This window comes from Rhyacophila brunnea, unplaced genomic scaffold (genome assembly GCF_057557595.1).
Source record: "Rhyacophila brunnea isolate RB1 unplaced genomic scaffold, BYU_Rbru_1.0 scaffold_1, whole genome shotgun sequence".
In the NCBI taxonomy this organism is placed as follows: Eukaryota; Metazoa; Arthropoda; class Insecta; order Trichoptera; family Rhyacophilidae; genus Rhyacophila; species Rhyacophila brunnea.
The window spans coordinates 29,202,413-29,219,282 of NW_028232751.1; the positions used below are offsets into that span (position 1 = coordinate 29,202,413).

Consider the following 16,870-nt stretch of genomic DNA (forward strand, 5'->3'; position numbering starts at 1 on the left):
AAAATATTGTTATCCACTTTGATTCCAGTGTTACAATGATAGAATATTTAATTTTATTAATTGGATAATATTGAGGAAAATTAATACCTTGGTATATCCTCTTGCGTCCTGAGGTACACATATGTGGACGTTATTTAAATATTTTTTAGTAATGATTTGAATGGATACTTGAACCGCATTTGACTACAGTGGTATAGATAGTATATTTTTCTACCACTAGAGCAAAACACTAGCCTATGTAGTTTTAAAATAAATTGTTATTTTGACTTTGAAGTTATGGATATTTGCACAAGACAAAAATGGCGGCTAAAAAGTCAACTCTGACAAGTAAGTGCTTTTAATTAAATATTAATATTTATTTATATTAAAAACCAATGATGTATTTAGTTTCACAATGAATCATAGTAATATTCCGTATACTTTAAATTATCTTTACACTTTTGTAAAATATTATAATCATAGTTTCAAAATTCGGTACACACATGAGTAACTCAGGTCTAGAGTGATATATTTTGACATTAGTATATCTGATTTATTGAGGTTATGTTTTTTGTTTACATTTAGACGAATCCTTGAATAGCCAGCATATTGGTGATATTTTGAATGATAATGATGTCGAAGTTGGTGGAGGATATAACCCTGACGACAGTAATGATGTTCACATTCATCTCCTGGGCCCAGATGATGACTTTATTCTGGAGAACCAGTGAACTTTACTCACTGCTAGAGGCTGAGATACATCCTTCAAAATCACAATCCAGGATCCTATCCTGGCTTATGAAACCATAAGGTATCAATGCTCATATTATATTACTTTATCATTTAGTCATAAATATCAAACTTATCATTTTATTAGGCAAGTGCATGCACTGCTAAAAAATCAATTAAGTACCAATTAAATTGATACAGTTCGTGATGAAAGGGCTTTGTGATCTCCATATTGAGGATTCGATGGACAGAATAATTAATATACTTAATATACCTAGTGATTAATACTATTGGCCATTAGTATTTATATTCCTGGTGTTGAATACTTAATAAATAGGAATAAATGTATCGATTAATTCATAGTATTGTATTTTCTATTGTTTCAGTACGCTGAGCCTAATAAGACGAATGATGCTGAGCTGAAGAGTTCAGTTCATGGCCATATATGGTTTATTGGGTGCTGGACTCCAATTGCTCTATAAATTATTCTCCATGTGGGGAAGTGAATCCTACCTATCTGATGAAGATACGATACAATCTCAATGCAACGCTGTGATGTTACTTTGGCTTCACAACAACTGCCCTTGTACGTCTACACATATGACTTTTTTACCAGCTTCAACCTCACCGATTCGTTATTTCAGGCCAATACGTGTTATGATTCAAAGAAGACGAAGAACGATATGCATCACTCAGTCAGCTGTTGTAAAATACTGATTACAAGTCGATGAGCCGCATTAATCTTCACAGTGGTGTGTTTGCTTTCACAGGACATCAAGCATGTAAACTGTGAGGATCTTTGACCACTGTGGACATGGACTTGTTGGACATGGACATGAAATAGTTTGCTCATTGTACATGCAAACTTATAGGCAAGAAAATATTCACTGTGATTGGAATACTTCATAGTCATGGAAAATCAGACTTGCAAACCCTATGATTTGGTATGAAAGTCATTTAGCCATCATTATCATCATCGATACAAGGTCATCCAAGAAACTCTTCACCATTAGCTTCCATAACACACCGAGTAAACACAGATCTACTTCTAAAGCAAAGAATGGTTGTCCCTAAACCTATTCCCTGAAGTGCGCGTTAATTAATGTGTAGTATTTTAGGGTTTTGACCGTTATTGTACTATATTTTTAATCTAAATAAATATAATTATCCAATCACCATTATATTATTATGATTATTGTATTATTTTTCTAATAAAATTGTATCATTATATGGATATCACATTGTTTTTCTTTCATTTCATTGTTTGTACTGTATCCAATATTGTACTCTATTGTGACCTGAGATGCACTCACGTGCACGTAGTGGATTTTAGTTAATATATAGTAAAAAAAATATTTTAATTTTTTTTTGTGATCTTAATAATATTTATTGAACAGAAAAATGCACAAATATTTTTTCTCATGACTGGTTCTATCTCGGGTCTCAAGAGGATAATGCAATCACCATGGTCACAGCCAATCTTTGATATACGTTATAATTATTTTTTAGTTAATTTGATAATTTTTTTATCACATATTTTTATATAGAATCTAAACAATCAAGACTACATCAGTAGGTAAGTACCAAGGTAAATAAATAAAATATGCCGATACTTTTGCTGACTTCAATATAGCCGCTCCATTGACAAACCAAAACTCCGCAGTCAATAAGTCGTCGGATTTATTAATGCTCTGCTTATAATAAGTTATAAAAAAAATCTATCAACCTTTACGTGTCGTCATTTCGATTTTTTTCCATCAATAATCGTTGTCATTGTTACGTCATTATTTTCGGTACGTTTACTTCGAAATAAACGTGTACCTAGTTTAGAAAAAGTGAATGAAGAAGTGGGGCTGATGAGTAATGAGGATGCTTAAGAATTGCGACTCGGAACTATTTTATTTACCATTACACATTACACCATTGCACCAGCAGATTCGCAGATCCAATTAGATTCAATGATCGTCGTAAACAATAATCTTCGAATGTATGTAGGTAGGCATATAGCAAATATACGGATCGATTCAGCTACCAACTCAATCGTGTTGGCGCTTGATTTGATTGGTTCATAATATACCTACGCGCAGTTGCTACCTAGTGGAAATTATTATAAATAAACCAAGAAATAAAGTTTAGAGAATAGTAACGAGTTGCTGATTGTATTTACTAGAGTATTATTTTTGTCCGTTAAAATATTAATTAAAGTCATAATGTCAACGTCAAAAAATTTGTGTTGTTATGTCAAACGCAAGACAGGACACGCTCACGCGGCCACTATTGGAGCTCAAGGTAAATTATTTGAATATTTTCGTACCTATGTTCTCGGCAATCTTCAACACGAACGTGCCAAAAAATAGGAATTGTTCCATTTCGTTCATGACTCCGGAACGACTTAAAAGACTGAGTGGAAGGGTTAGACCGAGAATCTGCCAATGTAATTTATTAGGTACATTATTCTTACATGATTCTTGTCGGTTTACAGGAAGCCAGCGGCAAACTTTGAAAATAGCCGATATAGGTACTGGATTATTTGTTAGATGTTAGGTTACACAAATCGTTTGATAAAAATTTGAAAATTGGGAAAGAGATTTTCGACAATTACTAAGTGTTGCAATATCTAAGATGAATTTAACCCTACACTGCATAGTGCCATTGCATTGCACAGATATATTTTTGTCTCTAAAACAGCAACACCTATTGAAACGTCAATTTGACATTCTGCCATGTTTTATTGTTTTGACAATTTGTGGATTGGGATGTTGGATACTTATGAAGATAAATAATTAATTATTAATGTAAACTATTGTAGCTCGTCGTCCACGAAAACGCATAAATATGGTCGTATTAATTCCAAAATCAGTAGCTACATATGCCAAATCGCCCATTTGTTTGTCTGACGTCGATTAATGCGACTTTCACGAACAAGCGAATAGAAATTGAGGAAAATCGAAAGCATTAAAACGTCTTACTTTAAAAATCTGACTGTCTTCTGTTTGACAACATGGTCTAGCTTAGAATCCGTTACATGGCCTAGTGTTTATACGAGAGGTTATGCAGATTGAATAATAAATTGTTTTAGAAATTAAATTTTAAACGGTAATACTACCTACTTTATATTAGAGGACGTCTGTTAGATTGACCGACATCAAGGTTTTTAGGAAATGTAATATACTTCGGAATCTGCATTGCGTCCTTACTTGCCCAATTGCAGTTTGTAGGATCAATATTAAGAGGATTTGGATCTCCAAACAAATACCATTCCATGACTTGGAGTTGTGTCTGGTTTGCATTTTCAACAAAAATCTCCATTGTGAGCGGTAGTATCCTTAGAAATGCATCATTATTCCTAATACTTCATGCCCTTTTTAAGATTTGTTTTTATATAGGCACTTACCTATTTTGCGTGTTTAAATATTTTTTAAATAAATAACGTAAAAAATAATGTTTAAAAATAGAAGAAGGGCGTAGTGTTACTAAACCCGCTCTGGGCGATTTTTCAAAAAAAAAATAGTTATGAATGTACGCAGGAGCTCTTTCGTAAAATCTATCTTCTGTTTTAGGTGAGAGTTTTCAATTCCTCTCTGTTTCTTCAAAAAATCAAAATAGATATCGAGGTGACTCGTGACCTGCTCTGAAAATAAATTTGTTCTGGTAAAACCTTCTCTGCGTAACTGGCCAATCAGACGCCGCGATTTAAATCATGCCTCTTCACGAATGCTTTAATCTCCATACAAACCGTCAAAACGTTAAGTGAGGAAGGTCGTAATTTTGCTCCCATTATTTTACTATTTTTTATTTTTAATAATGAATGTTTCTATAGTTAGTTTGACGGAATCTCAACCAGAACAATCAAGGAAACGTTTGACAAATCCAGCTGCGTGGAAATGTAACCTGTTACGCCAAGAAACGTATTTAAAAATTTACTGTATTTTGCTGTATTGTTATGAATAATCCAGTGGTATCTCATATTATTTTGTAGTTTCACATGTTTTTTTTTTTGTTGTCATTTATATTTAATATTCTGTGTGATATAATTAACTATCATAAGATTCTCAAGTACACGTTTTTAACATTATTTGGTTCGTGTCAAAAATATAATTAAAGGAAAACTATTTTCTGTCGGGGAGATGCTTTTTGTTTGATAATTTTTACTCTACGAATGATAGATTTAGTAGGTAGGTTATGTTATGTTACGTTAGGCTATTTTTTTTCATTTCCCGTGACAAAAAAGATATTCTTTATCATTATCCACACGGGACAATTTGTTTTCGTCATAAAATTGTATCATTCGTTAATATGAATGATAATGAATTTTAATTCAATTACCTATGTTTATTAATAATTAATATATTGTACTTGTACATTAGCTTAGTTGTAATAACGATACATAGTTAACAATGCTGTGCTATCTTGTAGAAATGCCGTTATTTTTATAATACGTTTTTGCAATAAATTTCAGAAATCCCACATTTCGGATTTGGTTTTCTGAATTTAATGCTATAAAATATCTAATATACCTAAGTAGATTATAAATAATATTGCTTAAAAATATTATCATTTTATTTTTACATTTAATACAGGCAGACCTCGACTTACGAACGTTCGACTTTCGCACAATTCGCTATTTCGCACATTTCAAAAAAAATCGTTTATTTAAAACGTCGCGCTGTGGGCCGTGGGGTTAAGATATCCCCTTCTTGCTCGCTCACAAGCAAGTGCATTTCTTGCGTCACTTGCATCCTGCTCGCACCCGTCACTTTGCTTGTGAGCTAGCTAGGATAGGTTTAGTCTTGCGCAGGAGCGCGTGCGGGCGTGTCATGTTGTGCGTTTTGCTAATTTTATTCATTTGAAATATATCACCCTAAAAATTTATAAACATGAGTGAGAAATGGAAAAACTGCAGTGTTGATACGAACAAAAAGAAATCAAGGACTTATAAACTTCTCACGATCGAGGAAAGATGGAAATTATTAGACGTTCTGATAGCGGCGAATCTTTTGCTTCAATCGGACGTTCGTATGATACAGGTCTATGATATGTTCAATTTTGAAAAATAAAAATAAAATAAAGGAATACGTTCAAAACTGTGGAAATATATCTTTAAAGATTATTTCCAAAAGACACGGCATAGTTATGGATGAAATGGAAAAATCTTCGTCATCATGGATCGATGACCAACATCAAAAAGATGTCCCTCTGAGTATTTCAATTATTCAAGCGAAGGTTCTTAGTTTGCACAAAGATTGGAAGGCTAGATTAAAAGAAGATTCTAACACGATTTTTCAAGCAAGTAACGGTTGGTTTAACAAGTTTAAAATGAGGTATTCTTTTCATAATATTAAATTCACTGGAGAATCGGCTGACGAAAATGAAATATATAATGAAAGTGAGGAAGAAGAAGCTGATAAAATCATCAAGACTTTAACAATGAAAAATATGAATGAAGCCTTCATGCATCTTGACAAATTTTTAAATATTATGGAGGATTGTGATCCCAATGGAGAACGCATATTTCAAGTGCGTAGGGCGATCAATAAAGACATAGCATGTTATAAAATATTATACGAAGAAAAGAAAAAGAAGAGTGGCAAACAGTTAACTCTTGATAACATTTTAAGGGAAACACCCGCAAACCCCACTTAAACATGTCTCTTAAACGCCTTTTAAACATGTTATATTATTTACTTGATAAATACATATTTTAAAATACACACAATTTAAAAAAAAAATTTACTTCCTTCTACTTTCGAACATTCAACATTCGCACACATTTTCAGGAACCAATTATGTGCGAAAGTCGAGGTCCTCCTGTGAATAGGTTGGTAGGTAATGGTGGGTTTCCCATATTCATGGAATTTGGTTTTCTAAATTTAATGCTATAAAATATCTAATATACCTAAGTAGATTATAAATAATATTGCTTAAAAATATTATCATTTTATTTTTATATTTAATACATAGGTTGGTAGGTAATGGTGGGTTTCCCACATTCATGGAATTTGGGTCACAGGTATAGGTAAATCATTCTACAGTGGCACCATGGGTACGGAAAAAGCTACTTGCAGTTGTAGTGGTATTGTTTGTTAGCATTAAATCAGGCATTGCAGCAAACAATTCCAATACATACGCGAAACGCCTATGGTGCCACTGTAGAATGATTTACCTATAATGGGGTGATTAGTTAGGTAAAGGCCGATACTTAATTCCGCTGGGTTTTTTCATTTATGCTATTGATATTATTAAATAATATGTTATTGTTATTCTAAATAAATATTAATGCTTTGTACCAGAACGTTAGAGCGGACCCTTTTTTGAGTTGCTCCGCTCCAACTCCGCTTCGGGACCTAATACTTGCTCCGGCTCCGCTCCAGAGTCTGCTCCGCTTCGGGTAAAAAGTTTTAATATGTATACAAAATATGTTGAAAAAATAAAAAAATAAGTTTAAAAATAATTGTCAATTTCATTACTATTAAACAAAATTACCAAAAAAGTGAGGTTATTTAGCACTCGGTAGTGTTGCCATATTTCAAATAATTCCAGTGTTGCAAAGTGTCAAAATATACTATTTTCATTGGATTTTAGGATGAAAATTTAATAATAAAAAAAAACATTCGGAGCAGTGGAGCACTACAAATTTTCGGTGCTCCGGCTCCGCTCCTGCTCCGAGCTACTCTCGAACGCTCTGCTTTGTACCAACAAAAAGCATATTATTTTCAAGACAAGTACACACTTACCACTATTTTAAAAAAATATTACATACCAATATAACAGCTAAATATGTAGGTGCAACGCGAAAATTATACGGCTGCCAGTAGGTAAGAATGGCCACAAAATATTTTCTAGAAAATTCGAAAATATATTAAGTAGATACAAAATTAAAATAAATACGGACCGCTACTGAATTATCATTTCCTGTCGACAATGTACCACTGTGCACCAAACACCGCTCTTTTAAAAAAAATCCGCCTCAAACGCCGCTCTGTCAGGTAGAGACTGACAAAGACCGTTCTCTGGATAATTAAAATGCATTTATTTGAATAAATGCGGCTTATACATTGGATTTGACATTTTATTATACTTTTCCTTATGTAACGGAAGAAATATAACATCTAAAACTACACTTAAATCACCATAATATGCCCAATACAGTTTTTCGTGATTTGCTCAAGACTCAAAAAAGTCTCTAGAGCGGGTTTAGTAAGTCTATGCCTCACATATAAAAATGTAATTGCTTTAATTATTTCTTTAAATATAAGAATATATAAAATATTTATATTCCTTTTAACTTTACAACAGGCCGTTAGGCCCAATAACTGTAGTGTGCCGAAACAGGGAAATAGTAATGCAGTAGATAGGTAGTAGACATGAAATAATCACACCCAGGCTTTGAGAAAAATCACATAAATATATTGTGACCTCACTGGGATCGAACCCGGAGGCCAGCACCTTATACACTGTACCATGAGAGCCGCCATATAAATGTATTGTGACCGAGATCGAACCGCGAATAAAAAAAATATGTACCTATTAATATTAAGTATTATTTAAAATATACTTACAACAGTTACAACATAAAATATCGTCGGCTTACAACTAAAATCCACCAAGTGCATAAAACATGACACTGAGTAAAACACATTTTAAGATTTAAAAATTCGTAAAATTGGGAGTTTTATTTCAATGTTAAAATAGATTTTTAACATTTTTTATTAATCATTTAATTATGTATGAAAAAACAATTTATTTGGGTAGGCATAAACCCATAATAATTAATTAAAAATAAAAACATAATAAATGAAATGTGCACGTAAAGTGTAGGTACTTAGTGGATTATCACTCCTTCATAGTATACCAATAAAATATTCCTACTGAGGGGTTACATAGATACCCAGCTTAATTTTGGTGGGATTTTTAAATGTTATAAAAAAGTTATTGTTATCATTCGGTTTTTATGAACATATTATCAGCTATGAAATTCCTCCAGAATGACCGGATGGAACTTTGCGACACAACTTTCTTCTTTCTTTTGACCATGTTCGATACTAATAGTATCATAATATAATAATAATTCAAATATGTAGGTAGAGCCTGTCTTCTGTAAGCTGGCGTGCGGTTTCCCCCCCGCTTCAGCATTCAGCACTGCATTCCCTCTCGTTCCCTCCCATTGAAAACTTACAACAGTCGAACACGATGGCATAATGCTTTCTGTCCGCGAACGACGTGACGTGAACGCCAGCTTATAGAATATAGACTCTACCTGCCTTTTATTTTTCTTACAAATATCATTTTAGTTTTGGTACCTACCTTTCAATATATGACTAGTTTTATGATCTTCCTAATAAAAAAAATCGCGTGAATTAACTACCTACTCTATTTACACAAAATTTGCAGTTTTATGTAAGGTTGTTTTGGTTTTCCTTGAGAAAGCCTTGTTCTTTAGAAGCCTTTGGGGACCAAAATAGCATCTATTGGCGAGGGTGATCCGGCGATTTATTTTGTTGCTTGTGTTATTAGTGTTTATAACAAGGTATTAGGACATAGATAGACCTGTTGCACTCTAGAGCAGTGTTCTTCAACCGATGGTCCGGGGACCAGTGCCGGTCTGCACGAATTTATTACCGGTCCGCGAAAGCTTTCACCATGCCATCAACCAACTATATCGCTACACGATTCGGGGAATTCGCACTATATGAAATGCTGGGAGAATTTTTGAATGCTGCTGATATTAACCAGAAAGTCATATTCAACATCATAAGCCAATGTTTAAAAGCGTTAGCTGAAAACTTTAATAAATATTTCTCTGAAAATTAAGATCTACGTAAAGGCGGACCTCTAACCTCTGGATTAATAATCCCGTTTTGGAAGATATTAAATCATGCGCACTTGGTCCTCGTGTGAAGGACAAGCTGATCGAGCTATCTGCTGATGTCACTCTGCACCGCTATGTTGTAACTCGTGACATGAAGTCACCCGGCGACATGACGTCATATGACATCATTGTGACGTACTACTGTAGTGAGTCAATAGTCTTCGAGATATTAACGCTACTCTGATGCGTTAACCATTATCCCCATACACAAATAAGTGTGTCGGCATAATAATATCTATGGTGGGCCGTGGCATTGGGTGGCTCGCCACGATGCTTGTATTGAGTATATGTCACAATTATGTCATTTCGTCGGGTGACTTCATGGGCAAACATAAAATGCAATCATTGTCTCAATTTTGGATATCTCTTGATAAAGAATATCCATCTCTGAATGTATAAAGATCAGATTATTGGTAAATTTTTTGACTTCCTATTTATGTGAAAAGAATTTTTCATCTATATCAGTAATAAAACCAAACAGAGAAATCGAATGGATGTTAATGCAGCGCTTCGTCTCTCAGAAACGATGGTGCAACCACGTATATCAAGTTTGCTTATAAAAAGCAGCAGCAGTTGTGGCACTAACCAAAAGTTGTAATTTTAAAACATAAGATTTAATAAATAAAATTCTATCTATAATGGTTATTATTTCTGGCTATATCGGTCCGCGAAATATTTCTCCTATGTTAACCGGGCCCCGCAGGTGTTAAAAGGTTGAAGGACACTGCTCTAGAGAATTGGCATATATTTTGCTTTACTTTCATTTATCCGGAGTCCAATTGAGATATCCAGGGTTCAAGCGGCTAGCTGTCCATCGAACCCCGGATTCACAAAAAAGAACGATTGTTTGTTAGGTTAAATAAAACACTAAGTCTTTCTTGTGCGGGTCTTAGCGTTATATATTTTAATATTTAGTTGGACAACGTTATTTTGTAGTCTTTTACATATTTTGTTTTTACAATCAGTTTCGCAGGTCCGTACACGGTTTACAAAGGACGCTTACTAACTTTTTTTTCTCTTTTTAAATTCCCCGTACCCACGCCGACCAGCAAAAAGGACTCTCGTGATTGGCCAAACTGGTCGCATGATCTTTTTGATTTGACGAATCACGAGGCCCACCTCGGCGGAGGCACGCGGAGATTTTAATGTTGCGCAATGTGCGGCAAAATTTATTAGATTTAAATACTTATATTTAGTCTTAAAATTATCTCTTTCATCCATCATCATTTATACTTTTTAAATCAAATTAAATTTATCTTAATTAAACCAGCCGTTTCTAGAGGTCAGGGTTACGTTTCGACTTATGACTACTAAATGATTATTTTACACCGGGAGAAGCTCGCCTGTAACAGGGGTGTATCACAATGTTAAAAATAAGTATGCTTTTCTATAATTTTTTTCTGTCAAAACAAAATGTACCTATGCTCATTGTATAAGTAAATGTACGTGCCTATTAGTTGGGATTTGCTGACATTCCACATCTGCATTACAAAAAGGATTTTTATTATTTACTTCCATTAAACATTGCCAGTGTACCAGACCAGCTGTAGGCATAATAACAATAGGAAGGACATATCTGTTATTTAGAGGAGTTTAAAATAATTTGAGTAGGTAAGTACAAACTATAGTTTTTGTTAGTAGTCATGTAACACTGGAAAGTAAATTGTAGATATTTCTTTTTACACATTTATATTTTTGTATTTCTTTGGTGCAGAATATGAACGGTTAACGTAAAGGTATCCGGTTTTCGGTTATTTTAGAAACGCGCGGTTAGCCAGTGTCTCTTTTACCTGGTTTGGATACTCTACCTCTGGCATCAAAATATTAAAGACTTATTTTCCATGACATGATATGGTGTTGTTGTACTGTATAGTATTTAGTGTGTAGTATTGTTTCTTTCAGATATCAGGATATTCCACAAATAAATATTGTTCATTAAGTCAATCGGTGTCGTTATTACCTTCATATCCATATATACCAGTGGCGAAGACTCCATACTAGGCGATTATTTAAAGCCTACCTTCTTAAGAATGCGCCCGCAATGGCCGAGTAGTAATGTATCCGCTTGGTAAGCTGAGGGTATCGGGTTCAAATCATGGGTCTGGCAAAATTCACATATTGTTTTTCAATGTGTGTTTGAATCCAGATCATGGACCTAATAGGTTGACCAAGTAGTTAATACCATTTCTCGTAAAAAAAATAATGTTACGAAACCTCTTGGTGATGTGGCCAAGATCCACACCGGGTTGTGGAGTAAATTAATAATAATAACCTTCTTGAGAAAAATAATTTTTATTTGCATATTGACATATCTATATAATCACTTTATTTTATAATTATAATTTTATATTTGCCAATGATATCTGTCGTATATGACGTATGAAAGTAGGAATGTATTATAAAGAAAGGTTAAAAAAATATGCAACAGTGCGACATCTGTCTTTAACAAATTCGTCTAATTATTTGCAGTGAATAGTGATGTTTTTTTGTATGATCTTTATGTCATGTGACTCCAGGATGTCTGCAGCAGTCTATACAAAACTATAGGCGCTAATCGCTAGGCCTAACTTTGCATATAATATATTATTAAAATAATTGTTAAATAGATAATTTAAAAAAAATAATATCAATGGCATTCAATCACATATTTTTTATAGTTGTTTTTAAAAATACATAATTTAAACTCATTGCTCAATTTTATGTCGTCAGTGAGTTATTGAAATTTTATTGAATTACTGTATACCCTATATTCATCAATAGTAATATCGTATTATCTTCTTATTTCCCGTAAATATACCTGACAAGTGTGTTCTTTTTCTCTGATCTCCACAGCCAACCTTCTAAAAGTCACCCTTCGCCACTGATATATACATAATATGGCTAATCGAAGATAACAATACTTAAATTATAATATAATTTAGTATATTATACTAAATTGATTAAACAAATGTTTTTGTAATGCATGTAGGTTATGGTGACATATTTTTTATTGTGTTTTCTTTGTGATTTGATATTTGTCTGCATTATTACAATGAATTCAATTTTTATTTGTATCTGGGTATGAAGGAATGTTTTCTTACAATAGGTACCTATTATGTTTGATAATTTGTTCAATATATATTTTGTAAACCTTTTATGTCTGTTTTATATAAATGTTCGAGAGTTACAAACCTATTATTTATTACATTTCTTTTATACTTAGATAAAAGAGTTTTTTCTATGATATTATGCTTGATAATTTCTTCAAAATATATTTTGTGTTGTAAGTATATTTTAAATAACACATGTAAATTTTTTTTCATTCGAGGTTCGATTCTCGGTCACAATACATTTATATGATTTTCGCAAAGCCTGGGTCTGTATGTGATGGTTTCATGGCAACTACCTATCTACTGCATTACTGTTTCTCTGTTTAGGTACACTACAGTCATTGGGTCTGGTTTTTTCATTTTACATTTTTATATGTAATACTTATACATAATATACATAACACAAAAAGTCGAAAATAAAAAATCTTCGTAAGCGTCTTAAAAATCCCCGAAACAAGCATGGCATTCATAAACTACAAAAGAAGTTGTTTATTGTAATGAACGCTGATAGGTACCTACGGACTTCACAAACCTTGGATTTTTCAACTATATGCTTGGATAGTTTTTCATTATTGTCGGTGAAAACACCAAAAAGGTAGGTACTTAGAAACTTAACTAGTGTCATAAACATAATTCGACCGAACGGATTTTATTGCTAAGGGTCAAAATGTTTTTAAACGATTGACACATTAACAGTATTTTAGTTCGGTATATCCGATAAGTTGCTTGTTATAACAGTGAATAAATGTATGGAAAAATCATAAACCAAAATGTCAACGAATGTTTCCTCATTACATCCAATATCGTAATAACCGAGTTCGACTGTACCCAAGGCCTGAACAAAAACGATGCATGAGTGCGAGTGAGAAAGTATTCGGCACCCTTATAATCTCTGCGACACGCGCTAGAGTAAGATAAAAGGTCTACATATTTTTAAGTTGGTTTCCAAAAATATCGCCGGCAAATCGTGCTGAATCGCTTCACGTAGCGTGTTGTTCGTGTTGCTAAATTTGCTATTTTTTGTGTTAAGCATAAAGTCAGTGGTAAATATTTTTAGTTAATTAAGTAGGAAAGGTGGTTCTGCATGTTGTATTAAAATATGGTAGCCGTACTGATAAGCAAGAAGATGGTATTACGTTTCATAGGTAAGTTGATACATGTTCGTGACAATTTATTTGTATATTATTATTTATTTTAATATCAGTGACCTAGTGTTTCTTTAAAATAACTTAAATTATGGATATATTTACCTAATTGGTTGCATTTTGACCGGTTAAAAATACTATATAATGTAAAAAAACAGAAAATTATATTTTAATTCTGAGCGTCTAGTGCGAGCACTAGCGAAATGGTCTATGGTCTCGAACATTTATAGGCGAATGCGTTCGCTCGCCCACAAACCAAACGCACGGCACGTAGCTTCATTTAGCAATGCAACGGGTGGCGTCTATATGTATCTATAGTCTATGACTGTACCATATATTTAAACATCATTTTCTGATGTTATTATTTATTTGAAAAATATTTAAACTCCTAAAATAGCTGGTAGGTATATAAAAACAAATCTTACGGTTTCAACCGGTTAACTGGTTAGTTATTTGTAAAAAAACCGCTAATTCTCCTCCCGGTTAAAGCCCTAGTCGGGTCTAGTCCTAGGTATCACTGCAAGCCAATTTTTACTAGATGGACACTTGTAGGCCAGCTATTTTTGGAATAAAATAAATCCCTAAAAATATGAAATAGGAACAGGATGATAGATATTTGTGAAAACTTACCAAATCAACATGTTTCTCGAATTTATCGTGAATATTTTCACACTAAAATGATAAATATTTTTTAAAAAATAATATATACAAATAGTTTATTCAGAAATTATGACGTTTACTAGAACCCTTGAGTTAACTTATCCGTGACCTGACGCGACAAACATGCTTTGGCGAGTTAACTCGTCCGTGGCATTGATCAGGTTGATGCATGTTTTTGTTACATTCACTTCAAATAGATATTTTTTAAGCTCATATTTTATGGTCGTAAATTACCAGATATTTAAATGGCGTGGGTAACATGTTCTCAGTAATTGAAATGTATTATTTTTGGAAAACTAAGGCAAACAAGAAACGCGAACGGAGGACATTACAAAAGAGATAACTAATCTGATAGCATCCTGATATGGAGTAAAAAATGTAATTACCATTTTTGACTTTAGTGTATCAGTGTGGTCAAAAAGGACGTGAAGTATTAGGAATACTGATGCATTTATATGGACACTACCAATCACAACAGAGACTTTTGTTGGGAATGAAAACCGGACACAACTGATGTCTTGCAATTCATGCAACAAGTCATGCAATTGTATTCGTTCGGAGATCCAAATCTTAATATTGATCATACAAACTGCAGTTGGGCAAGTAAAAAGGCAATGCAGATCCCGAAGCATTATTACATTGCTTAAAGCCCTTGATGTCGGTCAATCCAGCAGATGTCCTGAGCATTGTCAGGCGCAACTGTAGTTCAGAGAAATGTGGTTATTGCACCAGGTGGTCTTGAAATCATTGACAACTATTTGAAGGGGTAAGAGACAACGTAAGATTAAGGGCAAAGTTAAGATTGTAATTTGGTAAAGTTTTTTTGTAAATGATATTAAGATGATACAGATAATATACGAAGTAGGTACGTAATTAAGTATGTCAAAACTTTTAATTAGAGATGAGTCTGTCACATAGCTCGTAGACAGGGTGGTCCTTAGTTGAATGCGGTGATCCAGTGTGATCCAGATGACCAAAAGGCCGCCCCAGGTACACTGCATTGATGAAATGAAGGCGTCCCTATAAAAGGGGTCTATAATATAATACATTGGTACATATCAAAAGTGATTTTATTGTATTTAAATAGCCTTTATAACAGCGTGGGAATTTTATTTTCATAATATCGCCACACTTCTTATCAAAATTTGTTCAAAAAGTTTTGCTAACGCGGCGGAGGGCTATACAATTTGATTTTTTTAAATTTTTTTATGTTTTTATTGTTTGCTCTATTATGTATTATCTTAAAATATTATTTTTAAGATACGAAAATGCTTATCTTACAAAATATAGACTTAAAACATTGAAATTGTTGTATTAAGTGTTTTTCATCTCTCCTGAATATTTTTGTTTGGGGACGCCTTGAAATATTAATGTTCTGTGAAATTAGCTGGAAGTGAAAAACAATGAAACAAAAAGAGTATATTGAGCTATAAGAGGTCTTCAACAAGCAGTGTATTAAAACAGACTGATGATAATACAAAGAATCAAACACAATTGTTTGCTTTTATTAACAATATCATGTACCTATATGTTACGCCGAATGTGCGAAATTGACTATTACATGAAATGCGCAAAATTTTGCCTAAATCATGAAATATGCAAGCCCGTTGCCTTATTCATGAATTAGGCAAAATATCTGCTGAGTGAGTGAATTCGGCAGTAATTTTTCTGCCTAGTTCATGCATTTTTTTGCAACTAATCAAACTAACCAAATGTGTCAAATGTCATTGATTATAAATAAAAATATACCAATCGATAACTACAATGACGTTCATATCCATTTACTACGCCCAAAAAAATCTAAAACTATAATATAATAACGGAAGAATTTTATTAAAAGGTATTTTCGCGATTTGATTCGTGCTTGGGTATCAATCGTGCAATGGTCGATTGTTTGTTTGTGATAGTATGATTTGATAGTTTGTTGACACTTGTTAGCTAACCTCAAAATGAACATTCAGTTGAATTCAGAATTACAAAACCTAACCTAATAATAATAATATTATATTATGGCCAATTATAACTAATAAAACCATGCGTATTCAATTTACCTTTTCTACTGTCATGTTGACAGTTAAAGAATTCCATACCCTGGCGAATTCACGCACTCGGCAGATAATTTACCTAATTCATGAATAAGGCAATGGGCTTGACTATTACATGAATTAGGCTAAATTTTGCCCATTTCATGTAATAGTCAATTTCGCACATTCGGCGTAACATATATACAAGTCGAAAAAACGAGAAAACAGCTAAATGGTAGTAGCATCAATTTCTGAACCTTATGGTAAAACCGTTTAACTGATCAAAAATATGTAAGATACCTTTTATGTGTAGAATTTACAGATATTTATTTTATCCTCGAACAAAATTTCTGTAGGACTAATGGATAATGAGAT

General features: G+C 33.1%; 1 long non-coding RNA gene across 1 annotated transcript; it reads left to right on the plus strand.

The window, feature by feature from the left end:
- The first annotated feature begins 105 nt into the window (after positions 1-105).
- LOC147079666 (uncharacterized) lies at positions 106-1,944 on the plus strand. Its single transcript, XR_015070210.1, has 3 exons — positions 106-327; positions 565-790; positions 1,095-1,944. It is a non-coding gene; the product is annotated as an uncharacterized LOC147079666 (long non-coding RNA).
- The last annotated feature ends 14,926 nt before the right edge of the window (positions 1,945-16,870 follow it).